The following is a 15,730-nucleotide window of genomic DNA, read 5'->3' as shown; positions in this document are numbered from 1 at the left end:
AACCACATTAGATATTTCTAACGGTTTCTTTTGTCAAAATATTTCACCTGAAAGTAGGTATTTGACCGCTTTCTAATGGGGAAACAGGGTCAATTCTGTCACCTCCCTCTAAGAATTCAAGCATAGTCCAGGGTTATTCTCAGCGAGGGTAACAGAGTTACTACAAATTTATGATGACGAAGCATTGTCATACGTCGATGATATCTATCTGACAGACGATGACCTGGATAGGCACTTGAATAGGGTGAACAAAATTATACTTGGCTTCGCCTCTGAAGGGTCGAAATTAAATTTTAAGAAATCGACAATTGCCCATCTCAACGTCCTTGTTCTAGGATATAAACTATCAAGTGAAGGCAAAAGCCTGGCAGACAACTTTTTAGAAAAGCGTGCGCTGCTCCAATCTCCAAAAACACTGAAAAACTTACAGTCAATTCTAGGTTTCCTAAATTACATTCTGAACTACGCAGAAAGGGTTATACCTCTCTACGAATTAATCAAACCTGATTTTAAAACACTAAATTGGACGCAGGAACACAGAGAAATTTTGCGTTCACTCCAAACAGACATGTTAGCAACAAAACATTTGCAAACACGGGTAAATGTACGCAACTTAGCGATCTGAATCATTCTGAGTTAATGCGGATTCACCAATATAACTTTTAATGAAGGTGAAAAGGTACCAATCGCATACAGACCACATTTGTATACACAAGCAGAAATGAAATTCACTTCAACAGAAAAAATTCTGACAGCTGTTCAAACCGCTGTAGCAAGAGATAGAGCTCTAGCACAAGGGAAGGCATTATGGTCGTAACTCCTGTACCTGCCATAGAGGCACTGACAAAAGCGAGCAATCCAAATGCTAAAGCTTTACATCCAAAATGGATACAATGCGTTAATTCTCTTACTGCAACTAATGTTGAATATGTTTTTGATCCATATTTAAAAACATAGGCATTTCTACAATACGAAAAAGAATGTCCTCGCCTACTGAAGTTTTCCCTCTAAGCCAGTATGAATGTATAATTTATACTGACGGACGGGCTCAGCCCGCTACGGGGGGTAAACAAGCTTATAGTGCTGCATGCACGATAGTTAAAGGTCATATACGCGAGGGCAAATTCAGACCTATGGTGACAAAAACGCAATCGCTAGGAGACTATACAGCTCAGTGAGCTGCACTGCAAGCATTCAAACTGGCACTTGAAAATACGGATTGCGAATTCATAGTGTGCGATACTTTCTATTGTGTTCAATCTTACATTTAATATTTAAAGAATTGGTTTCAAAACAGTTTCAAAGATGCAAAAGGTGGCAAAATTAAGCATAAAATGCTTTGGGAACAAGTAGTTCAGTTACAAGAAGGACTACAAATTACTCACGTGATATACACACTGAGTCATCAACATGATGGTGTTCACGTTGAAGGGAATTCATTGGCTGATGAAGGCGTGAAGGGGGTTGTGCAAACGGCTTCAGTAGCTGCAATCACTCGTTCAAAAACTAAAATAGACAGTGAAATAATGCTGGCTGTCAATGTTACAAGCAAAGGCAGCTGTAGTATGTTACCTAAAGGGTTTCCACTCAAATACTCGTATATAACTGATGCGAACAATGTTCCGTTTGCTCGAATCCCTGGAGTGGGGGATAGGGTAATTCCAAACAGGGAACGTTTAGCAGCTTTGATTTACGAAGCACATTTGGAAAAGGGTATAATACATCAAGGGATCTCTAAAACAGTATTAACTGTAAAAGAGATGCGCTGGTGGCCAGGAATGAATGCACACATTCACATTTTTTAAATTAATCGCATAGACTGCAATAGAGATCGCAGCACAGAACGCCGCCAGATACATGACTATAGAATAGCCACCCAAGTACAGACACCATTGTTAGACAGCATTAGACTTTCTACACGCAGACGTCCCGGTGGATAAATGCGATCCCACTAATATTAAGAGAAGGTTCCTTTGGATGTGGCCTCAGCGCTCGGCTGACGCTGGAACTGTTCTAAAAGATTTGCAAGTCTTTATAGGCACATAAGCAATTGGTACACACATTTCTGACCAGGCTCCTGCGTTTAGCTTTCGAGCTTACCAAGACGACATGGCCAGTTTGGGCATTGCATTGCGGTACTCTTCTCCATTCCAACCTGAGGGAAATTCGGTTGTGGAAAGAAAAAACCAGTACATAAAGCAGTCTATAAAAGCTAGGGTATTAGCTTCGAGTGATGGGTGGATTAAACATCTAAACATCTAATAAGTGTCCAACGTAGTCTTAACAACTTTCCAAGAAGTTCTCTAAGGGGTATCACTCCATATGAGGTCCTATTTGGGACAAGAATGTTGGTCTTGGACATTGATTGTCACACATCAGTTGTGGAACAAAATAAATTTGATATCAAAGATCGTTTGGCTGTTTTGCAGGACTTAAATGAACTAAGAACAAAACAAAGCAACGTGTTCCTGGAGCCAACCACCTCTGGGGAAAAACCAACCGTCTGAGCAAGGCCTGTCTGGATCCCAAAGCTTGGTGATCTAGTCAGAGAAAAGATCACGGACAAGAAGGAATTTGGGCCTTCTTACAGGCAACCATTATCTGTCCTAGCAATCCATGGATCAAGAACAGTTTTACTGCTGCCGCTTGCTGGTAAAAAGGAGAACAGGTTTGTGTCTATCGACCTAATCAAACCACACTATGTGGCCGATACTAAGAAGTAGGCCAAGTGGACTCCGACCAAGTAGCAGACGCACTCCTCTAGCTACAATCCGAGAGGTTCAAACTGAGAGACTCATCACCATTGAATAATCTGCAGTGAGATAAGAAGGACTAAGCAAAAAAGCTTTGTAACTTGTTCCTCTTGAGACCCAAATAACAGTTCATCATGAAACATCTGTCTACAACGAAGTAACAAGTGATCAAGTGGTTCAGCGATTTCAACTAATCAGGATGCTATTCCAACCATTGACAGAACTGCCTCTGGCTATTTCATTAACTTTGATACATTTTCTGAGGATCCCAGTGAACCTGAAACAACGCCAGTAAAAAGAACTTTCAAAAAACGAGCAACTGAACTTTTTCATCACCTGGAAAAGACTTATCTGGTTTACCATGGATTGAACTTTGAATTGTGTTAGGAATATATTTTTTTCTACTTTAAATGGAAGCTATGTCAAAATAGACACAACAAGTAAGAATGCCAACTTACTCCTCAAGCCACACAAATCATACCATCATGAACAAAGAGACTTGTCAGCAGTACACATCACATTCGTTCCTATACCTGATAGTTTAGCTTGGGACAAAACAGAATATGACATTTTTGGCCCGTCGGAGCTGTTGAAGGTTCCACACCAGTTCAAGATTTCATTAAGTGACTTTGTTTCATCTTGTACCTTTACTTTCTACTTCGAGACTGTTAATAATATGATGTCAGACCTGGAAATGTCTGCAGTATTCACAAATCATGAATATTTAGAAGGTTCTTTAGACTATGAACAAATGTATTGTTATAACCATTATGGTCCTCATTGCACAAATCTGCAAATCCTAGAAATGTATTTACGTGGAACCAATAGGAACATTGTCCTACGCCACCAAAGGGTAGCTCAAACACTTTTGGGAATAAGTGTCCATACTTTTCAGGCTTCAATGTATCCAATCCAGAATCATTTTACTTTAGGAATGTAAACAAAACAGCACTGAAAAGTATGTTAACAAACACCAAGAGATTTATTATGCAGTCTTTTCTGCCCAACTGTCTAGACTAGGTTTTGACTTTTGGAAAGACAACATTGAGACAAAAACTGTCTGGGGTACAAAAGATTGGCAAGTGCAGGGGGAAGAAGCTTTGTTTAGAGCATGTATCATTCCTGAGCAAATGATGTTTTTTGAATGACACTGTTCAACAGACGTCTTGCCTTGGGTTAGCCAAGATCAAAGACATGAAAAACCCATCCATACCTACACCTACACCGGAGGGTGATAACACTTCAGAGGGGGAGGTCGACGTAAATACTATTTTGGCTTCACAACAGAACAGATCCAGATTGAAAAAAAATGTTAATCTGGCCTACAGACACAAACAAATGTCAAGATACATTCCTGAACAAAACACAAGGGTTTGAAATCAATAGGCCAGACCCAAGACATTTACATTTACAAGATATGTTCAAAGAAAGCATCCTGGAATAGTAACAACATACAGTGTAGGGAAGCTCTGATTTGATTGGCTACAAAGATCTACACTAAAGGATGTAAAGCAAAACTTATCTTTACTTAAAGATGGCGCAGATCTAAGGGAATTCTTGCTAGGATCAAGAAAACCGCATCAAAAAACGTTTCATATACGCCGGTATATATGCTGCATATAAAGAAATATGGAGATTACGCAAGCAAAGACTGCAGAACGAATACGAGAAATTGATCGTATTATTTGGAGAAATCTCTTTCTGTAGTTGACAATGGGTTAACAACTCTGTCATCCAGGATATATTCATTGCACAGTATAGTATCTTCTGCCATAGACATCATGGAACAGGACTCGGTCATGTTGCAACATGGTCAGTCGCAACTACATTCTATCATGCTATTAGGCTGGACGTTACAAAACCTTTGTTCAGGCTATGTGCCTTGGAGTTTAATCAATACCACCTCACTGTTTTCAGAATTAAATCTCACTGATAAACAGATCGAATTGGCACAAATGGGAGCAGACTATACGGTGCTGAGCTTTGAAAACTGGAAAAATTGCCATTTATGGTAGCAGAAAAAACAGCTCCTGAATGGATAATACATGGAACAATCACTCTGCCTGTTACAATTTTTCATTTTCAGTATTGCCTAAAACATATACCAGAAGGCAAATATGAAAGGTTGGGTAAAGAATACATCAAGACATACTGGGATTTATCATACACACACAGATGTTGGAGTGGGGGACGTGAAGTGTTTCTTAGCAGTACAAACTGTGAAAACACACTAAGCGGTTCTTTCATTTGACAGGGTATTAATTTACACGGGGCCTGCGATGGTTCCTCTAACAACTTATCCTGTCACCTGCAAGGTTCGCCAGCTGCAGAGATTGATCCAATTTTTGGACAACTTTGGAATGGGAGTTACCTTATGTTGAACGATCACAGCTGCTGTGGCATGTTGCCAGGTATACCATATTTAGTAACTGTGTCATCCAGGGTCACTTGTTGTATGCAAGTATTGTTTCCACAAACCAAGACCGCCAGGGAGCCGCCTCTATGGCCTTCACTGAACATCTCTTCTATACAAATTGATACTCTAGGCAGAATGAAAACAATTCTTTTACAAATATCTGTGCCATTGACATTGGCCACAGAGACCTATGATCTACAAGTCGCAAGGACTTATGCCGAGATACATGCCCTTTTGAATACAAACTGCCCTATTCATTTCTCATAAATGTTAAGTCGTATCTTAAGCATGTCTGATATGAGCGTTATTGTACATCTATTTAGGATGTTCCAGACTGTTAGCACCTTTTCAAGCAGTCCTCGGAATATTTCCAAACTTTGTGCACTCTGTGTTTGGAGGACTGCCCTTCCTTTGAGGACTCATTGCAGGGATACTATTTTTTCTCCTGCTGCTACAATATGGCAAGCCAAATCACCAGCGTCACTCCAAGCACCATAGAGAGAGCTCTATTGGAGATGAAGTGTCGTGAGCGCTTTGTCCAGATTTTAGGGTTACCTCCTCTACGAGAATTAAATACTATATAGTTTCTGTCATTCAGACCAATCTGGAAAGATTGCAACATACCTGTTCTACGCTAAATGCTATGTGGAGAAGAATGCATGCTAGACATCTGTCTAACATTCCCATCAGTCATGCCAAGGGATGTTGATACTTTGCTTGAACCGGTAATGGCCCATGATCCGTATTGTCCATAGAGGCTACCAATTCTGATGACGGCATTCATTGGGATCTCACGGACTCAAAATGTTGATGCTGAGGTATGAAAGGAAATAATAGGCACAAAGGTAACATCCGCTTGGAACATTGCTGATGCGACCAATGCTGACACTGGAGCAGAAATTAAATGGTCGGTATACCCCGCTACAGTGGGATATTAGCCAACACTAGAACACCCCACCAGAACAGCTGCAAAACTGTGTGAAAGATCTAACCAGAACATACATGGAAGAATACACACTAGAAGTAAATTCTACATGTTTATAACAAACATACCAATATCAAAATATAATATATGTTTATACTATTACATTACTTTCGGATACATTGGCAGGGGTAGCAAAATGTACCACCTCACAAAAATGGAAACAGTTACTAAATCACAAAAATAAATTGTAATGCATGTAAGAGCGCACAACCACCCTCCAAATGTGGCAGACATCGAAGTAATGAGAAACTGCAGGATATAAGAGAGGCAAGCACTAGCTCTCAAAAACCAACAAGAAAAATCCCTAAAGATATACTGGCTAAAGTCCCCGAGCACATAACAGGCCAACCTCTACTGACACCCACTTTATAGCACAAACTAAAGAAAAACCCCACTGATACTAAACCTGCCCATAGAATATAGCAAGACATAAATGTACCTGAACATTTAACAGTTACACATATTGTAGTACCTTTCCTTTTAGATGGTAAACTAAATAATGAGAAACACATCAGAATATTCTCTACAACAGATAACTTAGAAAAACGTAGACATTGTCAAAATTGGATGATGGATGGTGCCCTCAAAATTGGTCACAAATCATTCTCTCAGATATATGATACATGGTGAAAAAACAAATATTCTTTTTTTATGTGTCCGAATATCAAATAAACAAAGCAGCCCTTACTACAACCTCTTAAACAATATAAAACATAAACAAATTAATACTACCTGCAAAAAAATAATCATAGATTTTGAGGAAGCCATGATTCATAACCATTTAAAAAATGTACCCCACAGAGCCATACAAGGTTATTAATATCATTTCAATCAAAGTATATGGAGACATATACATTGAATAATCAATAAATATCCAAAAATATGTTGAATATTCTACAAGTATCCAATTTGCCTTTGAAATAAAAATAATTATAGCACTAGCCTGTGTCCCTGTCATGGAAGTAGCCAACCAGTAAAATGTACTAATAGAAATTCCTTTCTGCCAACAAAATGAAGACGAACTTAGGGGCTCATTACGATGGCGGACGGACTGGCTCCGTCCGTCATGGTGGTGTAAACCGGGACAGTCCGCCATGCATGCGGCGGTCCCGCATAGCCGATTATGATGCGACCGCCATCGCAGCAGTCGGAATCTGCACCTTTAATATTGCAGCGGCAGCCGCACCGCCCAATGTCAAAAAGAGAATGTTGTGCATTTCACTGCACTACTTGGCAGGCACTACACTGTGCCTGCCACTTGGTGCAGTGAAATGACCACCCCAGTGCACCCACACCTCCCCCAACCAAACTCTGCATGCCTTTCAACAGCAGTTGCACCTCCGCGGAAAGGCTGGCTGGAGACCTCATCCTAATTTGGGGTATGGTGCTTGGTATGGTGCTTACTTGGCACCGCCACCTTTTCATGGATGCAGACCGCCTTGCCAGACAATCATAATGATTGCCCGTGGTGGTTCCTTGGCGGATGGGCTTTGCCTCCGCCGTGGTTACGTTCTGGGTGCCACTGCTATTGTAATCTGGCGGTGGGAGAATCGCGGTCTGCAGGGCCGGCAGACCGCACCGCCGGCCCAGCGGTGGCAGTACTTCCGCCATCGTAATGAGCCCCTTAGGGACATATTCACAAGAAAACTGCCAGAGTGCGGCGTTAAGCCAAAATTGCTAACACCACACTATGACAGTTTCCAAGCACTGAGGTGCACCGCACAGTATATACAAGAATGCGATGCACCCCTGGTGCGGAGGTTAGATTTAGCTGCCTAGCGCCAACGCAGGCACCCTTGCACAATGGCAGGGTAAGATTGTTTATGTGCAGGAAGTATCAGTAATGTTATTAAAGTAAAGTTATTTGCAACTTCTTTGTGTGCTGCTTTGCGCAGCACACACAAAAGTTGTAACTCGCCATTATTTAATGATTGTTCATGTGGAGTAAGGGCAACCCACCTTCAAAAATCACTAGTGATTATTTACTGAGTGCAGCACACAGAAAAATAGCAAAAACGAGGAGCCAGGTTAAGACTAGGTTTCTACCTGGTTTTATTTTTGGTGCCCCCCCATATATACACCACACTTGTAAATGGGGGCAGTGTAAAAAAGCAATGGGTGTTGCGGCAGAATGTCTACTGCAATACCCATTGCTCGTCTCTTTCACGTAAATGCTGTGTTGAAAGGGCCTTATTTACAATGCTTCAGAAAAGGGGGTGGTGATGAACAGAGTGTCTGAATTAAGCAGACCACTCTTACCCAGTCCAAAGATCAGGGCTTGATCCATCACCGTTATTTAGCTCACTGCACCATCCCAGCTCAGAACCTGGCTATATGCAAATTAGTCTGTCCCTGGCCCAGTGCAACATGGGAACAGGGCAGACCAAACTACCAAGCCAATTCTTCACCAGAAAGGAGACAAGCTTCCGGGGACCGGTTTCTGGCATTTCAGCCGTCGTCAGCCCGGCTTGCTTGAATCCTGATGGTGCAGTGAGCAAGGGACTCATGTCTGAGTATACCCTGCCACACCTATAGTGGCCAAAAACGATTCAGAAAAGGGGGTGGTGATGAACAGAGTGTCTGAATTAAGCAGACCACTCTTACCCAGTCTAAAGATCAGGACTTGATCCATCACCGTTATTTAGCTCACTGCACCATCTCAGCTCAGAACCTGGCTATATGCAAATTAGTCTGTCCCTGGCCCAGTGCATCATGGGAACAGGGCAGACCAAACTACCAAGCCAATTCTTCACCAGAAAGGAGACAAGCTTCCGGAGACCGGTTTCTGGCATTTCAGCCGTCGTCGGCCCGGCTTGCTTGAATCCTGATGGTGCAGTGAGCAAGGGACTCATGTCTGAGTATACCCTGCCACACCTATGGTGGCCAAAAACGATTCAGAAAAGGGGGTGGTGATTATTTACAATGCAACATTAAGCCACGTTAAGTGGCTTAACACTGCCTTATAAATAAGGCAAAGGGCTTATCACCACCAGAATGCCGTAAAAAGTGGCGTTCTGGTGGTGATAAGCCCTTGAAAATATGGCCCTTAGTCCCTTTATGGACTACTTGTAGGACACTTGTGTTGTCAGACTGCATCACTCTGAAAGCAGACGACAACTCAAATTCCAAATACCATGGAAATATATACTGATTCCCAAAATATCTTGTAATGCAATCCAAAGTATGTGAGAACGATAAAAAAATAAGTGTTTTAATAAAGGAAAGGCTCCAGGAAACCCTTAAAAAAGGAAATTAAAGTTACAAAAAATTGGTTTCTCATATGTCAATTCTCAATGCCATAGGATACGTTTGTATACATAACTTGAAAAGTAAATAAAAAGATTCACTGGCAAAACACATAGGGGCTGATTACAAGTTTGGTAGTCCTTCTGTCATCCCTCCACCACTACACCAACAGGACGACTGCCAAGCCCATTGATACACTGCCTGCCAGAATACAATTCTAATCTAGGGCAGGTAGATTGGAAACTTGTAATATGCTTGGCGGTGTCACATCGGCACCAGCAGAATATTGATTCCCCTCTCTGCAGTGTCTCCATCGCATGGGATTCTTGATCTTGTATGAGCCAGCGGTGTTGTGGTGGCCCGACTACCACACGTAAAATACTGAGGGTGGTCCCGCAGTGTGGCGGGGGTTGGACCGCCACCAGAGGCATGATTAGGTCCATGCATTCTCAAAAACAGATATACATAAGAATCATCAAAATATAAGTACCATCATCCAATATAACATTAAATACTGAGTAAAAGAGTATACAACAATCTAAAATGACAAACTAGTGAAAAACATTAATACTTATGCATATAAACATACAAAAAAAACTGAAATATATTTTAACTAGCGCCTAAACCTCCACCCTTGACTTCCCCTACTTTCAAAACCCTTCCAACCCACAGCCTGGTTCTGGGGAAATCGACCCAAAAAATAAAAAACGGTTCCAAATAGAAGGTAGTGGTAAACAATATGGGTACTATACTAATTTTAAAAAAAGACTTTCCCCCATAAAAACAAATGGGTAGTATTGCCCAAATGTTTAATAAGTGTATACAAATGTTAAAAAAATATTAAACATATAAATCCTGTCTGAAATGTTATATATGTTATACTTAAGTGTGAAAAGACTATAACGTATATATTAAATAATAGTATAAAATTAACACAAATATTTAATTTATACATAAAAAAATTATGTTAAAATAAAGTTGAAAATATGTATTTAAATTATTAATATTTTTTTAATCTGTTAAACAATGGGAAATAAATGTTGAAAATATACAACATACAATTGTATTTAAGTAAAATGTACACATTTTCTCATCTAAAAAAAGTAAAAATGATGTACTCACTTACCTTTATATAGAAATGTATGTGTATCTTGAAATATATGTGATTAAAAATGTACAAATATACAATAAATAAACTTTGGAAACATAAATAAAAGTAATATGATTAATAATAATATTGATGGCAAGCATAAAACTCACTCTATATTGTTTATATTTTCAATCACCAACAATACCAATAAAGTAACACAAACCATTTCTACTCCATATAAATCAATCAATCAGTCAATCAATCAGGGTTTTGTATAGTGCGCTACTCACCCGTGAGGGTCTCAAGGCGCTGGGGGCAAAATTAAAGATTTTGAATAAAATGATCTCACTTGAGAGATAAACCTTTTAAAAACAGTTGTTAGACAAATAAAGAGGTGACACTTACTAGTGTCATTCGAATCTAACCATATTGGGAGAAACTGGGGACACTATAGCGGTGACATTTACTATTCCCACTCCAATCATACTATACTGGGGGAAGGTGTAGGACACTGAAAAGGTGACATTTACTTTGCCCACTCCAATATAAATTATTTTGGAAAGGTGTTGGACCGTAAATGGTTTATATTTACTATTCCCACTCCAATTGAGACCAATTTTGTGAATACATTAGACACAAAAGAGGTGAACTTTACTATTCTGACTCCAATCTAAACCAATTTGGGGAAGGTGTTGAACACATAGGGGCCGATGACAATGGCGCTCGGAAAACCTCCGACCTTTTTCTGTATGGTGGTCTGATATTGTGAACAGAGGTGCTCTGTAGTCTTTGCTTCCATTCATGGCCAGGAGTGATCTTTAGTGATGGCCTGCAATTGTGGGCAGGTGTATGTTGTCATAATTGCGTGCAAACAAGGCTAGCAATAAAATCCAGCAACAAAGTAGGGGATGACCACCCAAACAGGGCATTTTCTTACAGCATACAAATAAATGTGATTTGTTCGCCCTAAAGTATGTCAAAACACATGCTGATCATTCACTGAGGCAGATTTTTCAACTTAATGTGATTTTACAGCTTAATGTAAATTTGCTTTAAATCTGTTAGTACGGTCCAGCTTACTTTTCACAAATGATGATTTTGCACCGCTAAATGTGTTTGCTATGATGCTGTACTAAGAGAATGGTATTCTGTCACACATTCCTCCTCAATTCCTTGCAGTCAACAACCTACTACAACATTGCACTTTCCCTATCCAGAATAAGGAATCCGTGGTGAACCTAATTTTCATAAACACTGCATTCTAATTTTTAAACATCTAAATTTGTATTGGTCCGCTCCCCTGCGCTTGTCTGCCAGCGCCGCTCTTACCTGTCAGGAGCACCGCATCTTTCGCCAGCAATTCCCGTGGGGTGGACTCTGAACTTTCCCTTGACTGGCTGCCCTTCCTCCCTCCCGCCGCCGCCGAGGAACACCAGGTGGCCGCTGCGCGGAGGGAAAACTACTACTCCCGACATCCCCTGCGGGCGCTGACGCCCGTGACGCGCCTGGAGGCGGTCAAAAACACACGGGAGGTCCGGCAGAGCGGGCTCCCCTGCGCTTGTCTGCCAGCGCCGCTCTTACCTGTCAGGAGCACCGCATCTTTCGGCAGCAATTCCCGTGGGGTGGACTCTGAACTTTCCCTTGACTGGCTGCCCTTCCTCCCTCCCGCCGCCGCCGAGGAACACCAGGTGGCCGCGGCGCGGAGGGAGAACTACTACTCCCGGCATCCCCTGCGGGCGCTGACGCCCGTGACGCGCCTGGAGGCGGTCAAAAACACACGGGAGGTCCGGCAGAGCGGGCTCCCCTGCGCTTGTCTGCCAGCGCCGCTCTTACCTGTCAGGAGCACCGCATCTTTCGCCAGCAATTCCCGTGGGGTGGACTCTGAACTTTCCCTTGACTGGCTGCCCTTCCTCCCTCCCGCCGCCGCCGAGGAACACCAGGTGGCCGCTGCGCGGAGGGAGAACTACTACTCCCGGCATCCCCTGCGGGCGCTGACGCCCGTGACGCGCCTGGAGGCGGTCAAAAACACACGGGAGGTCCGGCAGAGCGGGCTCCCCTGCGCTTGTCTGCCAGCGCCGCTCTTACCTGTCAGGAGCACCGCATCTTTCGCCAGCAATTCCCGTGGGGTGGACTCTGAACTTTCCCTTGCCTGGCTGCCCTTCCTCCCTCCCGCCGCCGCCGAGGAACACCAGGTGGCCGCTGCGCGGAGGGAGAACTACTACTCCCGGCATCCCCTGCGGGCGCTGACGCCCGTGACGCGCCTGGAGGCGGTCAAAAACACACGGGAGGTCCGGCAGAGCGGGCTCCCCTGCGCTTGTCTGCCAGCGCCGCTCTTACCTGTCAGGAGCACCGCATCTTTCGCCAGCAATTCCCGTGGGGTGGACTCTGAACTTTCCCTTGACTGGCTGCCCTTCCTCCCTCCCACCGCCGCCGAGGAACACCAGGTGGCCGCTGCGCGGAGGGAGAACTACTACTCCCGACATCCCCTGCGGGCGCTGACGCCCGTGACGCGCCTGGAGGTGGTCAAAAACACACGGGAGGTCCGGCAGAGCGGGCTCCCCTGCGCTTGTCTGCCAGCGCCGCTCTTACCTGTCAGGAGCACCGCATCTTTCGCCAGCAATTCCCGTGGGGTGGACTCTGAACTTTCCCTTGACTGGCTGCCCTTCCTCCCTCCCGCCGCCGCCGAGGAACACCAGGTGGCCGCTGCGCGGAGGGAGAACTACTACTCCCAGCATCCCCTGCGGGCGCTGACGCCCGTGAAGCGCCTGGAGGCGGTCAAAAACACACAGGAGGCCCCGCGACGCGGGACGCGCGCGGGACCGAGCTCGGGGCTAAGCCCGGGCAAAGGGCGGGCCCTCTGTGGCCCTCAGAGGCACAAGGAGGCCGGGACGGGCCACCCCTCTTGGCTACAACGAAGGAGGAGGTACCGAGCTGGTATATTGTCCTATCTTCCACTGGATACAGGAGGTAAATCATATTGACTCATAATCGTGACTGCCTTGATACCCTTTCCGCCTAACAGAATTGGACTTATGACATTGTACACTGGTCCAGTACTGGTGTCTGTCGTTGCTACCATATTGCTGCTTTATTCGAAAGCTATCAACATTATGGATGGTAAAGGGGTCATAAATAATACTAACTCCCGTGGGGGGCTTGGAAACGGGAGTTTGGATAACTTAAATTTCTACCGTCAATCCCCTTTAGTAACAACCAACTTCTGCCAATCGCTATCACTATTGGAAGAACTTAATGCGCTTTGCAAAACTAATTACATCCTGTTTCAAGAGGGTAACGAATCAACTGGTGCCCCATTAAATATAAGTCCTAGTCCTAACAAACTACCTAACACCCAAGTAACCCACCAGGGAAACCACTCCTCAATTACAGTTAAAGATAGTATTTTTATTACGAACCCTCAGATACCCCCCACCAAAAGAAAGCGGGATGCCAATCCCCCTTCGGTCTGTACTATTTCTCCGCAATCATTCAGGGCATGCTCTACCTCTGATTCTCCCCAACCTTCAACACCAACTGACCCTTTGACCCTGATTGAACACATCATTAAATCTTTAATATCCCCTTTGGTTAAAAAAATCATGGTTATCGGGGAAAAAGTTACCTATATAGAAGAAACAACGAAGGCGAACGCTATCGTCTTAGAAAGTCCAGTAAGTGCTAACAAAGCTGAACTCACAGCCACTGCCGATCTACCTATAATTATGACACAAAGCAGTACTCCCCCAACCAAGCCATCTGCACCTAACAAATGTAAAAAGTCATTACCATCTAATACTCGGCAAACTACACTAAACAGAAGTAGTCCAAAAAAGGTAATACCACTGAACTCTGATAAAGGAGTAGGGTCATCCAAAGATTCAACGCCCTTAGTGGGGACTCTCTCAAAAAATGGTTATAGGCTAAGAAAAAATAATCAAATTGACCTACCGCCGGAGGCAGCTCCATTTGTCTGCATTCTATCAGGCGTGCCTGAATTAAGCAATGGAAAAATCGAGGGACAAACCGAGCTGGCAAACAAGGTATCTTTTTGGTTAACAAAGAATAGGCCCCTTCCACCAAACTTAGACGGGAAAATACTGAATGTCAGAAGGGTGAAATGGTTGGGTCCTCTAACCAAAGACATAGCGGGAGATCTGATTCTTGTAAACTTTAGGGATCCTTGGGTTGTCCATTATCTTCTGGGCTGGCAGCCTCAAAGGGGGGACGGCCCAATAGTTGTAAGGGAATTGAGAGATTTTTACCCCAGAGCCGCATATGTGCCCCATGTAAGATTTAAGACAGGAAATAATTACTGTAGGGGCAACAATACACTCAGCAACCATAAGCTACCCACTTGGAAACACTTTTTGCATTGATCTGATAATTCGACCCTTGAAAGGTCTGATAACAAATCTCTGATGCCTGGGGCTGCTTAGAATTGCAGAGGAGGCGGCACTAAGTGGGGGAATGATGTTACGTTTAGACCGGTTACATGCCGACTGAGTTAGGGTTGAATCCCCCTTTTTTATATGAATGAAATTCCTTGTTAACGCACTTTGCACTTTTCTTGTATAATCTAAAAACTGTTTGTTATATTTTTGTAAACTTATTGTATGTATGTGCATATTTACTCTTTGGCATGGTATTTCCTTTTAATGTATAGATATGAATGTATTTTAATAATTGTACTGTGCTTTTATGGTTGCTTTGTTTCAACCGAATAAAGCTTATTGAAATTGAAATTGAAATTGTGTATTGGTCAGACCACTTCCTCATTACTTTCAAAACCTTGATCATAAAATACCCTTTACTTCCTAAAAATCTACAGACCTCAAACACTTTACAGCAAGCATTGATACAGAAAAATGTTTTAGGTTTAATGTCGTAAAACATGCAAAGATAGGCATGCATCCTGCACACATACTATTTGGTCTATGGTTCTGTGTAATCTGTCTGTTTCTGTGCTTCCTATGTCTGTGTGTTGTTTTTAATCCCCAAGCTCGTAGTAGAGCTGTTTTTTGTACTCCCTGGGCATGTGTTTGCTGGTGCCATACATCACTGCAAGCTTGAACAAAAAAACTCATAGTCCAGACTTGGGAGGGACAGAAAAAGGCATATTGTGCTGAAAGATGACAAAAATAATATGTTTGCATTTGTCCATGCTTGTATTTGCACATTAAAACCAGACCTGTAAACTAGAGACTGATTCTCATTATGGAAGCACCAGCATGTAATCATGT

The 15,730-nt window shown here is 43.0% G+C and overlaps 1 protein-coding gene across 1 annotated transcript in view; it reads right to left on the bottom strand.

The window, feature by feature from the left end:
• Positions 1-15,730, bottom strand: part of LOC147740929 (uncharacterized) — a 493,251-nt gene that overhangs the window by 417,058 nt on the left and 60,463 nt on the right. The window lies entirely within an intron of this gene.

Source organism: Lissotriton vulgaris, chromosome 1_1, assembly GCF_964263255.1.
Source record: "Lissotriton vulgaris chromosome 1_1, aLisVul1.2, whole genome shotgun sequence".
In the NCBI taxonomy this organism is placed as follows: Eukaryota; Metazoa; Chordata; class Amphibia; order Caudata; family Salamandridae; genus Lissotriton; species Lissotriton vulgaris.
This window is presented reverse-complemented; position numbering and strand designations above follow the sequence as displayed.